This window comes from Panthera uncia (assembly GCF_023721935.1).
Source record: "Panthera uncia isolate 11264 chromosome B2 unlocalized genomic scaffold, Puncia_PCG_1.0 HiC_scaffold_24, whole genome shotgun sequence".
Lineage (NCBI taxonomy): Eukaryota > Metazoa > Chordata > Mammalia > Carnivora > Felidae > Panthera > Panthera uncia.
Genome location: NW_026057580.1, coordinates 50,490,942 through 50,514,274, shown reverse-complemented (window position 1 = coordinate 50,514,274; position 23,333 = coordinate 50,490,942). Strand labels below are relative to the sequence as shown.

Below are 23,333 nucleotides of genomic sequence, written 5' to 3'. Positions count from 1 at the left end.
CAACATATTAATTAATAGGGAAATGGAAATCAAAACTACAATGAAATGTCACCTAATACCTGTTAGAATGGCTGTTATCAAAAAGACAAAATAACAAGTGTTGGCTGGGGTGTGGAAAAAAAGGAACCCTTGTATATATACAGTGGATAAGAATGTAAATTGGTGCAACCATTATGGAAAACCAAATGGAGGTTCCTCAAAAAATTAAAAATAGAACTACTGTATCATCTGGCAATTCCACTTTGGGTATTTATCTGAAGAAAACAAAAACACAGATTTGAAAAGATATATGCACCGCCATGTTCATTGCAGCATTATTTATAATAGCCAAGATATGAAAGCAACCTAAGTACGTATTGACAGATGAATGGACAAAGAAATTATATATGTATATATATTTATGGGAGCGCGTGTGTGTGTGTATAAAATATATTTTCAGTGGAATATTATTCAGCCATAAAAAGGAATGAAATCTTGGCATTTACAACAATATGGATGGACCTCAGGGCATTTTGCTAAGTGAAATAAGTCGGGCAGAGATAGACAAATACCAAATGGTCTCTCTTATATGTGGAATGTTAAAAAACAAACAAGAAAACTCCTCATAGGTACAGAGAACAGACTGGTGGTTGCAAGAGGTGGGATGGGTATAATGGGTGAACTGTTTTTTTTTAATAAAAACATTTTTTTAAGTTATTTAATAAGCCTGCCACTATCTGAAAGCCCCTCTCCCTATAACTCTAAAGTTCCACTACTATATTGTAGGAAATAGTTATAAGTTATACTCTATGGAACATTTTGTAGACCTCCTTTCACATCCTACTAATAATACACTTAATACTTCATTGTAGTTTGTTGTCTGTCTCCCACACTATATTTAGCTCCTTGAAAGGAAGAATTGTGTCTCATTCATGCCAGTTTCTGGCATTACCTAGCACATGGTGGGTCCTCAGAACATGTTTATTAAATGACATTGCATTCCACAGCAGAGGGAAGCAAGCTTGAAAGGAACAACACAACCTCGTATTAAATACACAATCGGGAACTTTTTACACTAAGCACAGATTTTAGCACCAAAAAATCTATTTAGTGGTTCCATGATTTCTTCTCCATCATCTCTCATGTACAGTCATTTGTAGTTTTCTGAATTCTTTCTAGAAATGTTTTTTGACTCTGACCCATCCATGCCTTCTTACTGCCATCCCATGCCTGGTCTCAAGTGCCATCCTTCTCTTCATCCTTTGCTTGGACTATGGAAGCAGCCCACAAGCTTCTCCCAGACATAATCTTCTGTCTCCTCCACACTGCTTCCACAGCATCCCCTGCAAGTCTTTTCAGCCCTCACTGCCTGCAGGATAAGGGGGAAACCTGTGCTGTCCAATACAGCATCCACTAGCCACATGTGGGTACTGAGCTCTTAAAATGCAGCTAGTCCAAATTGGGATGTTATAGATATGAAGCCCATACCCTATTTTAAAGACTTAGGAAAAAAGTGTAAAATATCTCATTAATAATTTTTATATTGATTATGTTGAAGTGGTTATATTTTAGATAAATTGGGCTAAATAATGTAACATCAAAATTAATTTCTCCTATTTCTTTTTATTTATTTTTAAAATATTTTTTAAATGTTTATTTATTTATTTATTTTTGAGGGAAAGAGAGAGAGCGCAAGTAGGGGAGGGGCAGAGAGAGACACACAGAATGTGAAGTGGGCTCCAGGCTCTGCAATATCAGCACAGAGCCCAACGTGGGGCTTGAACTCATGAACCGTGAGATCATGACCTAAGTCAAAGTCGGATGCTTCACCGACTGAGCCATCCAAGCACCCCTCTTGTTTCTTTTTATTTTTTTAATGTGGATACTAGAATATTTGAAATTATGTGTGTGGTTCATCTTACATTTCTGTTGGTCAGTGCTGGTCTTAACTGTATTATGACATTTAAAGTTTCTTATGACCCAGCCTCCGATACCTCTTCAGCCTTGTATCCCAGCCCTTTCTGACCTCCTCAGAATTTCTCTTAACTCCCAGATCTCACCAGGCCTATTTATACTTGTGGGGGGGTTTTTTGTTTTTGTTTTTGTTTTTTCATATTCTGTTCCTTCTTCCTGAAATGTCTTTCCCTTTCTTTGATAGCTCTAAAAATCCTACTCAGATTGTTAGGACCTGATTTAAAAGTCCCACGCTGGTGAAGTGATGTCCTATTTCCTCAGACAGAGTTAACTACTTCTCCTCATAGCAGAATCTTGGTGCCTCCATTATTGTACTGACCTTGCTGTTCTGCCATGAGGTGTCTTCTTAACCAGGCTTCTCAAGGGAGAATGCTGCACCTCATTTCTGTCCTGACCCCTGAGGGCAGTACCTGGTGTGTATTAGATATATAATCAACATTTATTCAAATATATGAATTAATTTAATCCTACTGCTGCACGTACTGCTATTTTTACATTTATCTAGCCTTAATCATCAGAACCATTGGCCATGGAAAAAAATTGGATGTTGAGGTGGATAGCACTGGACCTCTCAGCCATAACCCCAATTTCAGATTTTTATGTTCAGCAAAATGGCCTCTTTGTCCTCACTGGTTGACTTATAATAATTCAAAAATTATAAATTTGAATTTATGAAATCTATGGATATTGTACAGACTAAGTATAAAATGACAGTATAGGGGCATCTGGGTGGCTCAGTCAGTTAAGCGTCCCACTTCAGCTCAGGTCATGGTCTCGCAGTCCGTGAGTTCGAGCCCCGCGTCGGGCTCTGTGCTGACAGCTCAGAGCCTGGAGCCTGTTTCGGATTCTGTGTCTCCCTCTCTCTCTGACCCTCCCCCATTCATGCTCTGTCTCTCTCTGTCTCAAAAATAAATTAACGTTAAAAAAAATTTTTTTAATGACAGTATAAATGACACTTTTACTATTTTGTTTATAGGGATTTCATATAAGATTTTTTCAACTGAAGATTCCACTTCTAAACAAGATTGAAAATCACTGTTCTAATCCTAAATTTCATTTACATTTCCATCCCAAAGGTTTCCTTTTGGTTTTGATGAGGTAGTTTCTAGTATCATCTGAGTTCATATAGAGTAAGACTTCTAAGCACTGTCTGCACAGTAGACACAGCTGGGAAGCTTTCAGAAGTATTCATGCTCAGACCCACTCCCAGGGGTCCTGCTATAATTGGGCTGGCGGAGGAGGGCCTGGACACTAGTATTCATGAAAAGCATAAATATCTTGTAATAAGTGGATTCCACAAGAACTTAAAGAGCCAGGTAAACTATAAAAACGTTGGGGGCACCTGGGTGGCTCTGTCAGTCAAGACTCTGACTCTTGATCTCAGCTCAGGTCATGATCTCACAGTTGTGAGATCGAGCCCTGCATCAGGCTCTGCGCTGGGCGTGGAGCCTGCTTGGGATTCTTTCTCCCTCTTCCTCTCTCTCCCTCCCTCCCTAAAAAAAAAAGTATAAAAATGTTGAAGTTTTTAGTTGATTGTTTTTCTTCCCTTTTATTAATGATATTGTGGTAAAGGTAATGTAATGTTATTCTTAGTGTATGATTTTAGGGTCAAAAGCAAAATTTAATTAAACCTAACTTCTGTGGACAATTTTCTATGTTGCCTGAAATTAATATTTCCCATTTCTGTCATTCTCTAAAACCTACATGCTACAGAATTTTCCTGTCCCTTATTGGTAGAAATAGCTAACAGAAGATCTATTTTAGATCATGTTAAGAGAACTGACAAGGGCAGTGGGTGTAAGGAGATTGCCCAGGTAGTGGCCTCCCTGGCATCCTTGTTAGCCTGAGTAAACAGTACTCCCATGACAGAACCTCAATAGCCTTGCCGTGTTGATAAAATCTGACATTCTGCTTAATCACTTTTTAATGATATTGTTCCTTTTGTTCTTGGTATGTGAGAAACTAGCAGTTTTTTTAAGGCGTGGGAAAAGATTAACTTCCATTTCCTAATTCAGTAAAATGGGTTGGTAATACACATATAATCCTTGTGGGGACAGGAGGAAAAAATGACCTAATTTCTGTTTATTAAAGGTCTCTTCATACATTTTTAAAAAGTTATAAAGTACCTGAAATCTTGAAAGGAAGAAAATCTAAGGTGAATACTCTGGCGACGTTGTAAGAAAATCCTATGAATTCTGATAGCATGTCCCATGTCACTGGTGTATGCTATTAAAATGCAGATGGAGGGGCGCCTGGGTGGCTCAGTGGATTAAGCGTCCAACTTCAGCTCAGGGCATGATCTTGCAGTTCGTGAATTTGAGTCCTGTGCCCGGCTGTGTGCTGACAGCTCAGATTCTGTGTTTCCCTCTTTTTGCCCCTCTCCTGCTCACACTCTGTCTCTCTCTCTCTCTCAAAAATATAATAAACATTAAAAAAAAATAAAATGCAGATGTAAATAAGCACAAGTTTTGCAATTCATCAATTTGTTGAAATGGCTGGCTTTTTAGGGGGAAAAAAAGAAAAGAAAAATATACACTTGGGATGGAATCCTTTAGGGCATAAAAAGGAATAGAATCCTCTAGTTAACTTGGTTATTTGCAGTCGGTATGTCATTTGTGTGAGACTGATGTCATGCAGATTGAATGCAGAGGCCAACGTGTGTGTGTGTGTGTGGGTGTGTGTGTGTGTGCGCGCGCGCGCGTGCGCACGCGTGTGCTTTAAAGCCCCACTCCCAGAATATGAAGTGAGTGTGAAGGGCGCCACAATAACCCTGGATCTGTCAAGAATGTACCTATTTTTAACAAACTGGATCAAGTGTCAGCACTCAATAGGAGATGAAGAAGGGGGTAGAGACTGTTCTACGGATCCAGCGGACGGTAAACGGCCCTCTGGCATGTTTACAGTACAGCTGTGCTTCCTTAATGGCTCTGCCCCTGCCATGCCAGGTAAAGTTTTCTTTGCACATGATGAATGGCAAAGAATTCTTTAGCAGAGGGAACCAAAGGAGCTGGGAGGAGGAAAAGAGAAGGGAAGAACGGAAAAGAGAGAGAAAAAGAAACACAGCTCCAGAGGGAGATAGTCTGTGCTTTGCAGTTGCTTGTGTGGATAGAAACCAGATGGTAAGCTGGAACACCCGCTTGGCTATCTGAGGAGCCAAACATATGGTTAATGGTCGGGAGAAATAGCTTTCAGAGCCAGGGCTTTGCTGACTGCTTCATATTACAGATTGTTACAGTGTGTCATTACATTGCCAACCTAAGTGCTTAATACCCACTGCGGGCGCTGGGCATACACTTACAAGAAGGACTTTTAGCTCTTTGCTGGCTCTGAATGCAGAAGTGACATCATAGGGAGGCTTAAAATGTCTGGTGTTGGGGAGGTAGGGAGAAGAGTAATTCTGTAGTGGAAACATTTTTTTTTTTTTACAAGCCAAGCTTTCACTCCACTGAACCCTACTGTTTTTCTGAGAACGTTTTTATACAAGAATCTTTCTCTCTGTCTATCTTGTCTCTGTCTGTCTGTCTCACACACACAGACACACAGACACACAGACACACACACACACACACACACACACACACACACACAAGTTCTGACACAGAAATCTAAAGCACAGGCCATGTGCCCCCCCCCCCCACCCCCGTGGACCCCCCCCCCCCCCCCCTTTCACCTGGAAGCCACATCACCGCACTCACAGGGCCTGCATTTGAAGTTTCTGTTTGGGGAGCTGTAGGCAACAGCAGGCCTGTGTTATCTAAGGAACTGCTGAGCCCATTCATCTGCTTTTCACGGCCCGCTTCCTTTTATTTTTAGCCAAATCCGTCAGGCCTGACAGGCGGGTAATTCGAGCCAGAGAAAGGGCAGAGCTCCAGGTCCTTTCCACAAAGCAATTCTTCTCCTCCCTCCTGGGAGGGCTCCAGACTTGGCCTGCTTCAGGCAGATGGATTTGTTGAGTCATGTGAGATCATTTACACAAAAACACAGTGAGGCAGTGGAAATTAAAAAAAAAAAAAAAAAAAAAAAAAAGAGGGTTGGGGAAGAGGAGGAGGGAAGCCAGGGGGAGTGTGTGCTGCCGTGGCTGCTGGGAGCATAGGAATTCTGCAAGGCAGCTAGACTGAGGAATGCTGTAGATTCATTTGTGTATAAGGTAATGTCTAGTTTACACAGCGGGGTGGAGCCAGGCCGGGGAGGCTCCTCAAACTACTCGCCTGTATTAAAAGAAGAAGGGGGTGTGGGGAAACTTTTTATTTTTCTTTTTAAAGCAACATCCACCAAACAAAGACCACACTGTTGACAGCATTGGGTTCCAGTAGCAGTAAGCTACCAACAGAATGGTTTCGAGAAAATGAGTTTGCTCTGTGATGTAATACAAGTTTGCTTTGTCCTGACTCCAGCATGACTGAGGCAGAAGGGGAGGGAGGGGGAGGAAAATTGGAACAGGACTCTTGGTTAATGGTTTCCAGAGATTATTTAGCAGCACTTGAGTGGAGGGAGGAAAGGGGTATAATGTGGAGAATTACTTCGAGGTGTACCATAATTGTGGTAGGTAAAATAAAGTCATTACTATGGCCTCCTTGCTCAAGAGGAATTGAGCAATGCTTTTGAAATGCCACGGAAGGTATCATTTTTCCCTACCACAGTATTCCTTCTCCTCTGGCTTCTGGAACATTAAAAAAAGCCCAACTCTTGCATCATGGTAAACAGTATTAACAGTTAGTGAATCAGTTTTGTTTACTTTTTATACCACAAGCCTCTAAAACATTCCATTAAAAATTTGTCTTCTGCTCATTCATGAAATTCTTCTTCTTCTTCTTCTTCTTCTTCTTCTTCTTCTTCTTCTTCTAATTTGCTTACATGCATTAGCTGTGCTTGGGTGTGGATTTTTCCTTCTCTTGATGGAAAAAAAGAGTTCATGAGAGAATAATGACTGGGTTATCTAAATGTATGTTCTTATACTAGATGTAATGAGATGGTGCTATGTAGATCAAAAGCAATATTTTGAAACAGGTTCAGAAACTTAGAAATGGGAGAATTTCAAAATATGCACCATGATTACTTTCATTGTGACATGTTTCTGCACATCTGCATTTATTTAGAGCCCTACTATGCACCTGTTTTCCTTAGCCTCCCTAGAATATAGGTCAGCATCACTACTGTTCCTCATACCTTGTTGATATTTTATTTTATTTTTTTATTTTTTAGTGTTTTTATTTATTTTTGAGAGGGGGGGAGAGAGAGAGAGCGAGAGCGTGTGCACAAGTGGGGGAGGGGCAGAGAGAGAGACACACACAGAATCTGAAGCAGGCTCCAGGCTCTGAGCTGTCAGCACAGAGCCGGACGTGGGGCTTGAACTCACGAACCATGAGATCATGACCTGAGCCGAAGTCGGACACTTAACTATCTGAGCCATCCAGGAACACCTCCCCCTCTTGTTGACATTTTAAAAGTTGAAACATACTGCCATTTTTTCCAGCCCTAGATATACTCACATGATATGGTTTTAGCTCATAAATTCCTTCTATTAGTACTTACCATTGATTTAATGATAGTAAGCACTCAGATCACACCTTTACCTAGTATAATCTGATAGCGAAGCTGCTCCAGTGTCTCCCAGGCAGCTCTCATGATGTAACTCTGCATGGGTTAAAGGCAGTTTTCATTTATTTTACTCAAGAGAGAACTGGTGCATTTTTGTGGTTGTTAATTATGCACATTTTAACTATAGGATATCAACATTAGTGTTATGTGATTAACAGTTGTCAGTATTTTGGATGACCCTGATTTCTTCACTGTGCTATAAATGACAGCATCTAAAGTGAAGACTTAAAAACACAGAGGTGTTGAGATTTTCCTTAGGGCTCTGCATTAACCCTGTAATATCCTTGATATTTTAAAAAAGGATATTCGTCACAGAAATTTAGTTAACATCTTATAACTGAACGTGTATGTATGTTGCTTAGATAAATGTAATCACTGTAAACATCTATATGATCTGGGATTCTGTTTTTATTTTGAAATGGGAGCCTTTTTGTTTACAAGTTCATTAAAAACTAAAAACCATTTCTGTAAGGGGGAAAAAAAAAAGATTTATCATTTAAACCTACCCACGTCCTTGAATGTTCCCTCTACATTAGGGTTTCTCAGTCTCAGCACTGTTGACATTTTGGACTAAATAATTCCTTATTATGGAGGCTGTTTTGTGTATGGTAGTATGTTCAGCAGAATCCCTGGCCTCTACCCACTAGATGCCAGTAGCAGCCTCCCCCGAGTAATGACAAAAAAAAAAAAAAAAAAGTCTCCATGCATTGAAGTGTCCCCTGGGGAGGGGGCAGAGTCACCCTGGCTCAGAATGAATGCCGTATTCTTATTTTGGTTCAGAATTCACTCTTCACCTGCTGAGCTGGCCACTCATTTACTTCTGAGAGTGAATTCAAGGGTATAAAGTAACATTTTTCCCTCCTGGCATTTATCCTAAAAGTGGGAACCCCAAATTAGGTGAAATTTTCCAAACCTCAAGCAAGGGTGTTTTGAGGGGAAAATTTTCCCCCCCAGAAGACCTGGAGTTTTGTCGCACAGAGCAGTCTCTCTCTCAGAATTCTGGCCTTAGCAGGTGGAACCCTTCAAGGCTGCAATGCAGCGACTTTCCCAGAGCTGTTCAAGAGGAAGTGGCCCCACCGACTGAGCCTGGGGATGTTGACATAAGAAGAAAGGGAACTTCTCTGCAGGGACTGGAGTAGAGAGCCTAGGCCACAAGTTCAGTGGCTCTCTGCAGGCTCTCTGCCTTCATATCCAGCCCCAGAAAGAGGGAAAGGCAGCCACAACAGTTCTTTCTCTGGAGCAAAGCAGACATCCTCCCCATCCCCGATGGCTGTGGTCTCAGAAGCTGGAACTCTCGTTAAACAAGGAATGCGGAGCTTTCCACAGGCTAAGGCAGGCATAAATTTCCTCTGTTTGTTTTGTGAGGACTAGTGTCGACTGCTGTAATGAGATCAGAGGATACCCCAGGGACGAGGCCTCCAGGTCGGCTGCTGGAGCTGTTTTCTCTGGCTGTTCTCTTGGCTGCTGTGGAAGAACGCAGTGACTCCACAGACCTCGGTTATGATGTGAGGAGGTCGTGGTGCCCTTGTTTCTTTCCTTGCCATCCTGCCTCTCTGAGGCTACTGAAACGTCAGCGTGCAGTCGTCCAATTCTAAATCATGGAAAAGCACATGGGAGGCAGATTCCTTTCCTCCTCACCGAGGACAGACCTGGCTGTGTGCGGAAAGTATGGCCTCGTACGGGAGGTGATTGCCTCCTTGGGAAAACGCCTGCACTGCTGATGCTGGCCACTTGTCCCTCTCTCATCACTTGGGCCACCTTTATGCTCTTCCTTACCCGGTGTCACTCTGTTATAGAAGAGTTTGGGTGTGAGTCACAACAATACAGCATAATGCTACAAAGAACACATTTCTGGCTCCAGCCTGAATTATAGCCAAATGGCCATGGAGGGGACCCTAAATACAGCAAAACTGAGTTTAGGGAACCCCAAATTGGATACTTCTGGCAGAATAGTATATACTGAGCTTGTGCAGCCTGACCCACTTCTAGCCCTCTATGCCCACCCCACCCACCCAGAACAATCCCTAGGTGTGTTGGATAAAGTAGAAAATAGCAAGAACTTACAAGGGAAATTCCCATGTGCCAGAAGACATTGATGCCACAGGCCTGTGAGTGATCCTGACCTGGCCATAGGCTCTAGATTCTAGGGGCTGTGATGTTTATGCTCATATGGGAACTGTTTGCCAAAGGGGGCAAGAAGAATTCCCCCCAGAGCCCATGTCAGGCTTTGAGTGTGTGTGTTTGGGGCACAGGGATGGGAGATGGAAATCCAGGGTTACACTGTTTGAATAGCTGTGGGGTCTATAGTTCCACCACCTGCATAGTATGGCAACTTCAGTTGTTTTGACAAAGACACTAAACTGGTTTGAAAGCATTGAAAGCTGTAGGGCTGTGGTAGAAGCAAACCTTAGATCCCTCTGGAAAGGTTAACAAGCCAGGACGTGGGACACCCTCACAAAGAACAAGCCGTACTAAGGAGAGGCTGGCATTGGGAAGTACAGAATTAGAGCCTCAAGAAAGCAGAGATTAACAGCGAATCCCTGAGACTGCTTTCAACAAGGGCCCATCCTGCCAAATTCAGCTTTCTTCTGAGGATTAATGAAAATTTCTTCCCAGAGGAACAAGGCATTACACCCAATCTGGCTTACTAAGCAGATGAGTTTCAGTTGTAAACACTAGCCCCCAGGAAGTCAGTCGCCCCTCATTACACTTATCCTCAAGTTATCCTTGAGAATATTTAAATTCCTTCGTTGGAAACCTTTTATTGGCGAGATAGCTGGTCCCCTTGAGCTTCTGTAAAGAGATACCTTTCTAGCAATTTCCCTTGTTCCTTTTCAGTGGGTCATCCTGAAGAAATCCCTTAACTAGGCTTTGTGTTAAATTATTTTAGCTTCTCAGCAAATCACAGGAAATGTGTTTGCCTGAATTGTTAAGCAAACCCCTCAAGGGAGAAGGAAGCTAGGATTGTTTGAAGGTCTCTGGGATTCTTTCAGAGTAAAATCAAAGAAACACGGGTGGTCAGGCAGGGTTGGTAAACCATCTTAGATGAATACAATTAGGCCTTCTCAGTCCATGGTGGACAAATGGATGGGGGATTGCGTAGAACTCTGGACAGCCACCAAGTACAACCCATGCAGTGACATGCACTATTGGCAAACATGAACTGAGGATGCCAGAATTAAAGCACGATCCTTTGTTTATTAGTAGGGTGATGAAATCTCTTATGTTCAGTTTTTTCTGCTGAGGCATGTTGAGGGTACCAAAAAGTGCCCTCCTGACCTAAACGTGATGTCATACATCTCGAGAGAAAATTCTTCTTTTTAATACTTAATAACATTAAGTATTTTCTTCTTGATTTGGACCTGGTTTCTTTCTTTTAGTCTCAAAATATTCTGGCCAAATGCGTAGATTATACATATTGACATTAAAGCATCAGGAGAGGATAAGTGGAAATAGGCTCATTTGGTGCCAGATTTAAGGAAGATCTTCCTAAACATTTGTCTTAGTTTGTGCTGCTATAACAGAATACCATGGATTGAGTGGCTTAAGCAACAGTTTATTTCTCACAGTGCTGGAAACTGGGAAGGTCAAGAGCAAGATGCCAGTCCATTTGGTCTTAGTGAAAGATCTCTTGCAGACATTTGACTTCCTGATATGATTTCACATAGCAGGGAGAAGGGGTGAGAGAGAGAGAGAGAGAGAGAGAGAGAGAGAGAGAGAGAGAAAGTATACATGCAAATTCTCTGGTGTCTCTTCTGACAAGGGCACTAATCCCATCATGAGGGCTCCTTGACCTCATCTAAACCTAATTACCTCCCCCAAAGCCCTGCCTCTGAGTACCACAACAGTAGGGATTAGGCAATGTATGAATTTGGAGGGGGAGACATGAACATTCAGTCCATAACAACTTTATATAACAACATTATAATTAAAATTTGCATTTACTGAAAGCCTGCTATGTGTAGGGTGGTGAGATAGGCGCTGGCTGTTTGGGCATAAAACAGATAAGTTATCTTCCCTTGAAATACTTAGAATCCAGGAGGGTGGTTGAGAGTAAGCACCTGTGTTCGATTACAAGCAGAACGAGGTGGTGCTAAACAGTGGCAGGAAACAGGGATGGGAAAGGGCTTCTCTCTTTTTAACACCATGCATTAGATACTTTATTCAAGTTACTCCTTTTAATCTTCAGAACAATCTTAGGAGGTATAAAGAATTTTCCCCAGTTTTATGAATGAAGGAATAAAAACTCAGGCAGGGTTAGTAGCTTGCTGAAATTACATGTGAAGAGTCAGACTAGATACTCAGATGGAGTGACTTGGCTCCCAAGCCACCCCTTGCCCACTCTTCTGCAGGGCTCGCTACGCCCAGTGAAGCCACATCGTACAGCCCTAGAGGGGTCAGGAGACAGACTGGGAGCCTCCAGCCCTGGAATTTAAAAGAAACAATCCCCTGACTTACACAAAAAGTGTACGATGGAAGATATACCTGGATGACCAAATCCAACCCCTATGGGATTTCCAAAATACTAACATAAATTGCCAACATTAAACAAACACATGATTTTACGTAGTCTCTCCATTTTCTGGCTTTCTTGAACATCAGAAGCTGTGGGAACATGTGCCTCGCTCCTACTTTTCTGGAGCCACAGCTGAGCGGCAGACTCTCCAGGCCTCCCCACTCCTCATTGTCTTCTCTGGCCTGACCATTCCTTCATCTTATTCTTTCTTGACTCCTGTAAGCATCTGAATCTGTGTCTCATGGTTTAGGTAGTCACCGAGGCAAGAAGAATAGGCCTTGGGAATTCTTCTATATTGTGCCTTTAATTAAGATAACCTTAGGGGTGCCTGGGTGGCTCAGTGGGTTCAGCTGTTGACTCTTGCTTTCAGCTCAGGTCTTGAGCTCATGGTTCATGGGATTGAGCCCCACATCAGGCTCCATGCTGACAGCACAGAGACTGCTTGGGATTCTCTCTCCTTTGGTTTCTGAACCTCTCTTTCTGCCCCTCCCCCACTTGGACTTGCATGCGTGCTCTCTCTCTCAAAATAAATAAACATTTTTGAAAACAGATATTCCTGAACTACTGGGGGACTGAAATTGACCCTTAACAGAGTGATAGCCCTTAATCTAAACATTAGATATCCTTATGTATGATTTGGTGAAGTGGGGGAAACCCTCAGAAGGTGTGCCAGAGGTAATCCTCTGAAAGCAATGGACACGCTATCACTTGGTGTTCTTACTGTACCTTGTCTGGCTCTCAGAGCAATATTTTTGTGCTACCAGCAGTGACTGTCTTTACAATTTGTAATGCTCTCATTTCTTCTTCCTTATCACAATTTCTCTCTGAACCATTGGTCATATGCTAGTTGAAATTTCAGAACGTTAATTTTCAAACTGTATGACCTATCCTTGGGGAAGAAGGTCTCTAATGATGCTTGATGGGAAGACACCCTCATCCTTGGGTTGTTTGTTTTCCATGGCATGTTGTGAAGGCAGGGCATGGGGGGCAAGGCAGATTAGCAAACATTGTTCAGTCTCTTGGGGCAAAACCATGTTATGGTGTGTTTGCTACCTAAATGTGAGGGTAGCAAGGATACCAAGGTCCTGAAGAACCAGAGACATGTTTGATGTGACTTTGAGGATGGAGAGAGTCCTGCAAGGAGATCCTCAGGGAGCTCTGCTCTGATCCCCCTGCCTCTTCTTCAGAAAGAAAGGAAGGAGCCAGCCACTTACAAGGAGTGTGTATATTTGGGGAAGGGGAGAGGGGTCCGTTTGTTGCTTTACCTTTGGATCCATTAATCCCAGCACCATGCCCCTTATTGTGGAAGAGAAGGATTGGACTGTCTGTAATAAAATGGCCTTAAAATTTATCTAGTCTTGTACAAGGATTCCATCCAATTGAAGGTTGTAAGATTTCACTTCAGAGACATGTAAATTACTCCAACTCGTAAAAACAGGGGTGGAAGGGAATTAGGGATATATCTCTCATCTGTTTGTCTGATTTCCCAAGCTCCTAAGTCCTAGTTTTAGAGAATTTCCTCTACACTTGTCATCTTGCCTTTTCCCCCTTTCTCTCCAAACCCTGTTTGTCTTTCTGTGACTTTGCTTAATCCTTCCTCACAAGTTCTCGGGTCCTCATGCTTGAGCCCTCTGCCTAGGCTGCTGGATTTGGTGGTGGGAGGGGAGGAATAAGAAGCCATTCCACAGACTGACATCAGGGTGCATTATATCTAAAAACCAGCAAGACCATTACCCTTATGAGTGATCTGCTGCTTGCTCCTATGGGCCTGTTTCCCATAGGAGTGCCTGAGCAACGCAGCTTTGAGCTGTATTACAGAAGCCTTCTAGAATGAATGTCTTGGAAGGGGGTGGAGGAGTTGGAGTGGGGAGAAAAGCCCAGCTCATCATACTCCATTCTGTATTGGCAATAAGTATTAGTTGTATTTCCAAAGGCTAAGAAATAGCACCACACACACACACACACACACGCACACGCACACGCACACACAAATAGCCTTCGACATGTTTAAGAGTGTCAAGAGTAAGAGTAAGTACTCTAAAGAGTACTCTCATTAGAGTAAGGAGACTAGAATAAAATTGGCTTATGCTGTTCCCACCATACCTCTATACCACATTATCAGTGATCCAGGGAAAATAGACTTTTCTCTGTGGTAGGTGGAGGCTGGTGGTAAATAAATAGTGGAGAAACAGGTAAGCCCGGTCTTTACTTGACTCCAGCCCCACTTGCTGACACCCAGAGAAGCCAGAGGATGTGGTGCTGTCACCAGGAGCCTGAACCTCTCCGTCCCTTCTGTTAGTGAGGGCCTGGATGGTGAGGGGCGCTTGGTGAGAGGCTGCATCACTGATCCTGTCTCTAGGTGTCTTTGTTTGCTTACCTGTCCTTTCGTTTTCTTCTCTCTTTGTAGCCTTCACCTTTTCTGCTCATTCTCTCTTTGATCTCTTCTTCTTACCCTGTCTCTACTTTTCTGCTTACTCACACTCCTACCCACCTGGAAAGATGAATTACATTTCATTAACCTTTCCGAAGCCTAAGGTTGACCACAGGCTTTGTTGCCCATTCAGCCAACTTTGTTAGGATCAACAGAGTGGAAGTCCCACGTTAGCTTCTGGGATCGACGTTCTCCAGGCATCCTTTGAAGGTATCTGTACTTGCCTTTTGTTTAGTATCACGGGAATCCAACTTCGAGGATGATTAAAAAGAAACATTGAAAAATAGAATAAAGAAGAAAACTCCCTTAATTCCATCATGGTAACACGGGTATCTTTTCCCCTAATGCTTTATATTTAAGATTCACTCTCCTTTTTTAAGCTGTGGATTTCTCTAAGCTTCTAAATGGAATTGGCTGCAGAACAACCAGGTTCTCTCTGTTTCAAAGAAGATTTAAAGTACTTGATAGAACAAGGCCGGTCTTTTTGGTTGCTGGCCAGAAGTGAACTGACCCAATTTCTAAAACTGTTATCTGTTTGCTGAGGTGTTTTCTGGTGGTGGTGGTGGTGGGGGTGTGTGTGTGTGTGTGTGTGTGTGTGTGTGTTATTAGGAGAGGTTTATTTTATTTGTGGGCTTTGTATGTGTTTTAATTCTGTAGTATCTTGAAATGAAGTCACTTCTAGCCAGAGTCTACTGCCTGTAACAGCATGACTAAGAAGAATTCTTTTTCTTCTCTGAATCTGGTTTCATCATTTAAAAAACTACCACTCAGATCAATATCAGTACTAACTGAGAGTATTAATATAAAAGCGCATTGTACAGTTTTGAGCACTATATAGCTGTAAGATATTCTTAGCAATGTTTTCCTAAAATATTTGCAATCCTGGACATTAGAAGATTTTCCTTAAAAAAAAAAAAAAAACCCAAAGGCAGTCTGCAGTGATTATCAACATTGTGTTTAAGATTCTCCATTAAGAGTCCACATCATCCGAGGCTCTGTGAGTGAGAGCAAGGAAAAAAGTCTATTCATAATATTTATTAAGAACTTTCTATGTGACTAATATTTCCCTCAAAGAGTTTTTATTTTGACTTTGTTGTAGAACCAATATACATGAAAATGACATAAGAACACTTGGGGTGGTGGGGTCACAGGGGAGAATCCGTAATTGCTTTAGTGCAGACTATATACCCAAGCTCTGAGGGAGAGGGGATTGTGGCATGATTGGAGCTGGGTGGAATTTCCTTGGGGAAATTGTGTTCAAGAATTCTTGTCTGTTTGCTATTATCTTCTTGTGCCCACCTTTCCTGTGTTGATACCAATGTGTACATTTGAATGGAATTGTGACATCAGACATCTGTGCAAGGCGTTTGGAAAAGTTTCCCAGTTATGTGCTAGGCTATATAGTTTTTAAAGGTACTGAATTACATTTATTAAAAAGGAAACAGCATGTGTAGAGCTCTACTTTAAAACAGAAATGTGGGGTGCCTGAGTGGCTCAGTTGGCTAAGCATCCAACTCTTGATTTCGGCTCAGGTCGTGATCTCATGGTTCGAGAGATCAAGCCCCATGTTGGGCTCTGCACTGACAGTGCAGAGACTGCTTGGGGTTCTCTCTCTCCCTCTCTCTCTGCCTCTCCCCGACTCATGTTCATGTGAGCACTCTCTCCATCTCTCTTTCTCTCTCTTAAAATAAATAAACATTAAAAAAAATTTTTTTTAATAAAACAGAAGGGACACCTGGGTGGCTTAATCGGTTAAGCATCTGACTTCAGCTCAGGTCTTGATCTCACGGTTCATGGGTTTGAGCCCTGCGTCTGCTCCATGCTGACAGCTCAGAGCCTGGAGCCTGTTTCAGATTCTGTGTCTCCTTCTCTCTGTGGTCCTTCCCCACTTGCACTCTGTCTCTCTCTCTGAAAAATAAGTAAACATTAAAAAAAATAAATTTATTAGTATCTGCTTCTGGAAACTCAAAGAGTAAAAGTTATATGCATAATTTTCTTTCATTATAAGATTGGTTAGAATTAGATACTGAATTTTCTTGACTTTGAGGCATCAATTACCCAGGCGTCAGGTACATACAGGGGTGTTTGGATGTCTTTAGGCTATAAAGTCAGAATTCCAGGGTCTCTCCATGTTGTACATCATTGTTAAAATATGTTATTGCTATGACTGAATGTGGTATTTTCTTTGGAATCCCTGTGTCTCAAACAGTCAAGGAGTGATTTGTAATTTCCTCTCCCTATCTTCTGATTTGTAAAGGAATTTAATAATATCATGTTCACAGAATAGTAATGTGTGTGGAGTAGGAGTTTATCTTTTGAAAATACAGATTACAAAGCCATTTTCTTAATGGTGAAAGATGTTCACTTAGGAAATATAGCCTTGGACTTCTCTGTGTCCTCGATTCAGCAGACACACCAGGGCCTCATGTCATTCTCCAATAGACAAAGGCTGAGTGCTAAGAACTGAAGGTGATTATGATTAGTGGGATTATGACTTCTGTTTCTTTTCCTATTGAACACTTTCTATATTGTTACTGTATTATTATTAAAAATTGGGGTCACCTGGGTGCCTCAGTGGTCTGAGCCTCCTACTTTTGATTTCACTTCAGGTCATGATCTCATGGTTTGTGAGTTCGAGCCCTGCATCTGGCTCTGTGCTGACAGTGCAGAGTCTGCTTGGGATTCTGTCTCTCTCCCTCTCTCTCTGCCCCTCCTCTGCTTGCTCTCTCTCTCTCTGTCTGTCTGTCTGTCTCTCAAAATAAAGAAATAAACCTAAAAAATTAAAAAATAAAAATAAAATGTATTTTAAAGCCCTGCAGTTGCCTTTAAACCTGTAATTCTAGTCTTTATGGAAAGGTTCAGATACATAAACACTTCCCAGATGCAACCAGGAAAAAGCAACACAGAAATAAGGTGATTACAAGGAACCTTACAATGTTTGTTCTCCTATCAAATTCACCCATAAACATCTTTCAAAGAAAAGGCTACAGGTCTAATTAAGGGGTTGAAGATATGTTCTTTCTTATTTTTCCTTAATATTTGATAAAGTAAGAACCCTGGAGCAGTACAATAACTGTTTTACTCTAAAATGTAATTCAAGTGAATCAAAAAACCTCCCTAAATAACCAATAGCATGGATAAAAACAGGGACCCTTATTCCATTTGAGGGGATGTTAAATCATCTGGTTCATTTGGCCCATGGGAAACTGACCTCCTGGAATCCCTTATGGTAGGGGCTCTGTGGAAGGTCCTATCTATTAAGCCCTGACCGTGGTACAACCAGTCTTCAGCAAATGCTTGTCTGTTCCTTTATTCCTTGTAGGCAGCAGGGAAGGCATTGAGGTCTGGCACAAAGTAAGTGCTGCTTACATGCTAGATCCTTTCTCCTCCCAAGGAAGCACATGCCTGAGCTAGAAACTCTTAAATAACTGACCTCTCTGGCTTATTGATCACTATATCCTCAGTACCCTGCACCTAGTAAGTACTGAGAAAATAGTAGTTGAATGAATGTTCTTGTTTCTGTGTATCTGCAGTTACTCTGAGCATATAATACCCAGCTTTTCCTTGGCCACTGGCATGTCCAATATCTGTGACCTTAAGACTTTTGATTTGATTCTCTAGAATCTAGAATTTGATTCTCTGACCTGTGCTGTCCAATATGGTAGTCACTAACCACAGGTAGCTATTTACATTTAAATTTAATTAAACTCCCATAAGATTTAAAATTCAGCCCTTGGCTGCACTAGCCACACTTTAAATGCTCACTAGCCACATGTGGCTAATGGTTACCATAGTGGACAGTACAGGCATGGAGCATTGCCATCATGGCAGAAAGTTCCACTGGACACAGAACTGCTCTGTGTCTTCCTGAGAGCCAGCTGATGGATTTCCTCTTTGTGTTTGCAGTGCAGCTGTCTGCTTCGGGAAGTGAGGTCTACAGCAACGAGGAGAATCTTCCAGAGCTGCCTCGCACTGTGACATGTCTGAGCCCTTGCTCCAGTCCCTGCAACATGAACAAGGTAAGAGATATTTTGGGGAATCAGCCTTGTGTCTTCTTTAGAGTACCCTGATTTTTCTGGGTATGTAATGTCTTCCCATGGTGTGAGGAGGTTGCTTCTCCTGCCACAGATATTCCAGAGGTTGGAGACTTGTGTGACCCCAGCAAGTGGTGTTTATAGGCAGGGTCACAGGAGGTGGCAGCCATGCTGTGGTTGTATAGTCTTACGGATATGTCACTGTGTTTGTCAGAGGCTTCTGGTTGACTGAAATATTGGTTGCTAATATAACTGCCTTGGCATGAATGTTGGAAGATTGAGGCTCTGGAGCCAGACTACCTGGGTTTAAATATCAGCCCTTCCAGATACTAGCTTTGATGGTCTTGGACAAGGGGCTTAATTTCTCTGTGCCTCAATTTCCCCATCTGCCCATCTGTAAAATGCTGATGATAATAGTACCTACCTTGTAGGGTTGTCAGAAGGATGAAATGAATTAATATGTGCACCATATTAACTTAATATAGTACCTATCTACATTATAAGCATTTGACAAATATTTACTGTTGTTGTTTTTGATGCTGGGGACACTGTTGTCCCTTAGACATTTCTGCAAGAGAGTCTTAGGTGTATCTACAACATTTCCATTTATTCCTTGTTTGACTCGGCAAGTAGCAAGTGATTACCAGATGGGCACTGAGGGATGAACAATGAATGGGGCTTGGGTTTTGCCTGCAGCAGGTGACAGGCTTGGGGGGAGTGTGGCTAGTGGTTTTAATTAAATATGTACCAGAAACTCTGGAAGCACAGAAGAAACATCCAACCTTGGGAGATATGGAAGGGACAGCATAGAGGAGGTGACATTTCGAGTCAGATCTTGATTGATAAATGGTCATTTCTTAGACACAGAAGTAGGGCAGGGCATTCCAGATAAAGGAAACAGGCTATGTTTAGGCACAGAAGCATATGAGAAAGTCTGGTGTGTTTAGAGAACAAAGAGCTTGGTACAGCAGGATTTCTCCTCAACACTGTTAACCTCAACACTGTTAACATTTGGACTGGGTAATTCTTTATAGTGAGAGGCTGTCTTCCACATTGAAGGATATTCAGTAGCATCCCCTTTCTCCCACTTGAGTTGTGACAACCAAAAAAACCCACACATTGGCATTGGCCAGTGTCCATCCCTTGGGGGACACAAATACCCCTGGTTGAGAACCACTGCAGTGGTGGAAGATGGTAGATATGAGTCCAGAGAAGGAGGTTAAGTGTCCAATTCTGAGAGCCACTGAAGGATCCAAAACAAGGGAGAGACATTTCCAGAGGTCTACAAGAAGAGGTTAATTTATCACATTAGCTATGGGTTGTGATGGAGTTGGACAGCGCTTTTAGACAGTGGCCTTCAAAAGGTATTATGGAGAAAGCCCATTTTGTTTGTTGAGATTCTTTTACTAAGAACCCTTTGCAGCGGTAATTTTTCTCATGGCCATTTGTTTAGTCTTCTCAGGGTGGCTGCATAACCCTACTAGAAGAGACCAGAAAATAATAAGCAATTGTTTTTCAGGGATTTTCATTTGGCTGAGTTAAGCCTAAGAGAAGGAAACCTTCCACCCACCACCCCCCACCCCCCACCCCCCGCCCCCATTGGCTTAAATACTTACCTTTAAGCAGTTTTTGAGAAGAGAGCTCTTGGAACACTGGAAAGTAGCAGGTATTCCACCCCAAGGTCACGACTGGAGAGTGGGGAAGAGAGGGGATTCATCACTGTGGTCTTTGCAAACCTTGGCTTCTATTAGTTAGAGTTTGGTATACTGAAATGCTAAGACAACTCTTGGGAAATCTCTGATTGGCAGGCACAGCTTGCTATGATGGCCCTGCCCTGAGTTTCTCCAGAGCAGCTCAAGACCTGATGTCATGGTTTGGCTCTTGATACACAGCTGGGAACCAGACTCCTCAGACATTTCAAGTGTCTCAGTAGGTGTGTCTGTTGCTTTTGGGAAGTTATGTTCCGTCTAAGTGGCCCAATGAATGCTTTATTTTATGTTATTTTAATTTAAAGTAGTGATTAAGCATGATGTGTAACCTTCATAGGTCAGCATTTTTCTTATGGGTTTCTTGGCATAAGACAAAGAATAGATTACCCTCTGGGGAGGAAATAGATCTTCTCAGTGTAAGTAAAACCAGACAATCATCTCATCAATTAGGATATGTAAGTTAGAATGCTGGAAATATTTTTGTGGGTGTGATTGATTTTCTAGGTAGGTTTGTTCCTAGAAAGTTGGAGACATTTTAATTGTGCACTTTCCACTTACTTGGACATACACTCTAATAACTCTTTTTCCTTCCCAAACCCCTGCTAGCTTACGGGACACTTTAACTGGGGAGGTGTCAGGATGCAGCATGACAGAATATTCTAGGCTCCAGTGTAATTGCTGTGAAGTGACAGGGCAGTTCTGATCACAGTGAGGCATTGACATCTATCTCTCTTTGGGGTTATTTAGAGATGATCTCTCTAGAAAACAATAGGAATTGCCCCCATGGCCATTGGTCAAATGAATTAACCCTTTGTCTGCCTAATATAATCAGGCTAACCTGATAGTGAACTGCTGTCCACCAGGTAGGGCCATCATTACTCATATTCTTGAACGTCTATGTGTAGCAGAGTCTGGGGACACGCCAGGAAGGGGTACACTTCCAGCCCTCAGACAGCTGGCACACTGGTGCATCCTAATAAGATTAATACAGAGTAGATAGTGGATACCCCCACATTTATTCACCTTTTTAAGGCTTTAATGGTTGTACATTTTGGGCTTCATGTTCTAGCCTAACATGTTAGAGGAATTATGGGTGCACAAGTTTTCCCAGGCCACTCACTCTCCCTAGCTCTCATCCAATCTTGAAGACCCATCTTTCCAAGTTCCATATTCTCCATAGATCTTTTTGTAAGAGCTGACTTTCCAATCTTTATATTGACCCAAAACTTTGTAATAAGGATTTAACTTTAAATTTTGTCAGAGGTTTCTATCCTCTCTACTTTCTCAGGCATTCTCTAGTTAATATGTATAAATATAGCTTTTATAATACAAATTTTTGCTAGTAAGAAGGACTATGTTATTTACATATCATCATGCTGTAAAGAAAGAATTTTAGTGTGTTACTTAAAAAATCATAGCCAAATGGGAGGCAAGTTAGACAAGATGGGATTTTGTAGAGGCAAACTGGGCAGAATGATGTACATTCAGTACATACCACTATGTTAGTTCCCAAAACCACACTAACAGGAAACAGTGTTCTGCTCTTGAAAGATATCTCTTCCTAGCAGCAACCTTGGAATTACAATTTTAAACTCTTTCCCTCATGGTCGTCATTTTCATGAAGGCGTATCACATGCTGTTGTCTGCCTTGAATTTATGAGGACACTCCATCTGATTGAAAATTAATCGATTTTTCCGTTATTATACAGAATGCCCCCCCACACACACACACACAGTGAAAATGAATCTTCTTGAGAACTGTTTCTTCCTTCTTATGTTCAAATAAAGCCAGATCTGATTGCTATTGCTTGGACAAATGCCATAGCATCAAATGAAGTTGAGTAGTATCTCTTATCTCTCTTGGTGGGTGGATGCTATTGTTTTGCTTAATATCTACCCAACAGATTTTTTTCTCTGAATATTTTACTGTGCCAAGTTTGAGGCAGTTTCACCTTTACACTCAGATCAATATCTCTACAGTCAACTAAAGAGTAAAACTGAAATTGAGTTTCTGCCTTCGTTTAAAGTTTTTCTTTCTTGGCACCTCCTTAATACGAAGCAGTGAAATTCAGAACTCATCACTCCTGGCTCTCCACCTGGCATACACATGACTCTTGATTAAACATCAGCTCCCCCAACACACCCTTACCAAGTGTGTATTGTGTACCACGCACTGTGCTTTTGAGACATCAGTGACCAAAACAAAGGTCTTTGCCATCCAGAGCTTCTGTTCTGCCCAAAGTAAGGAGAGTCATCTTACTTCGGAGGTTTTAACGTTTCAACACACACCTAACATTAAAACTTTTTCCATTTTAAACTTCTTTCACTTGAGCAAGTTGACAGAGCTACTGGATGTGATATAAGGAATTGGTGACTAATAAACATAGAAGATTTTCTCTTCCCCTCTCTAGGACACTCTTGGTGGTATCACCAAATGGCCCATCTATATTGAGTGCATCTCCACCCTTGTTTTGCTGCAGGCAATGGCCAAGTCCCCTTTGTGGAAGACTTTGAAGAAATATTGCACACGTCTGAAACTAGGGACAGGGAAGAAAATGCAAATAAAAATTAAGTTATTCCTCCCTGGAATAAAGAAAGCCTTATTAATTTCTAGTGGTAGAAATTATAAAGGAAGAGAATGTATTTGACTATAGCTTCAAAATTTCTTTCCACCACGAGGCATTCTGAATTACCCTAAAGACAAAAGACATGCCAGAGCAATCTTTACAACATGTACGGCAGAGAGTTAAATTAGCTAATTTAGTAAGAGTTCTTACAAATTAGTTAAGATAAAGATGAGTACTCTGCTAGAAAAGGGGCAAAGAACAGAAAGATAAAAACCAATAAATGAAAAAATATAATCAAAAAATAACATAAGGAAATGCTCAACCTCAACAGTTATCAAAGAGATGCAAACTAAAGCAATGAAGTAGCATTTTCTACCTACACATTGATGAGGATTTGTAAAATGTACTCAGTGAAAGTAGGAATGAGACTCTCGGGCTCTCCAGACACAGTGAAAGAACATATTTCTCAAGGGAATTTAGACAATGTGTATCAAAGCCTCAAAAATATACACACCTTTCGGCTTA

General features: G+C 41.7%; 1 protein-coding gene across 2 annotated transcripts in view; it reads left to right on the top strand.

Annotated features, from left to right (window-relative positions):
• BACH2 (BTB domain and CNC homolog 2) overlaps positions 1-23,333 on the top strand; it is a 353,470-nt gene that overhangs the window by 77,986 nt on the left and 252,151 nt on the right. Inside the window, exons 1-2 of one of the 2 annotated variants that reach the window (XM_049654005.1) lie at positions 3,681-4,898; positions 18,405-18,517. The gene's annotated coding sequence lies outside the window, so the exon portion shown is untranslated. Of the gene's footprint in view, positions 1-3,680; positions 4,899-18,404; positions 18,518-23,333 lie in introns of those variants that run through there. The other variant, XM_049654004.1, reaches the window with a different exon arrangement.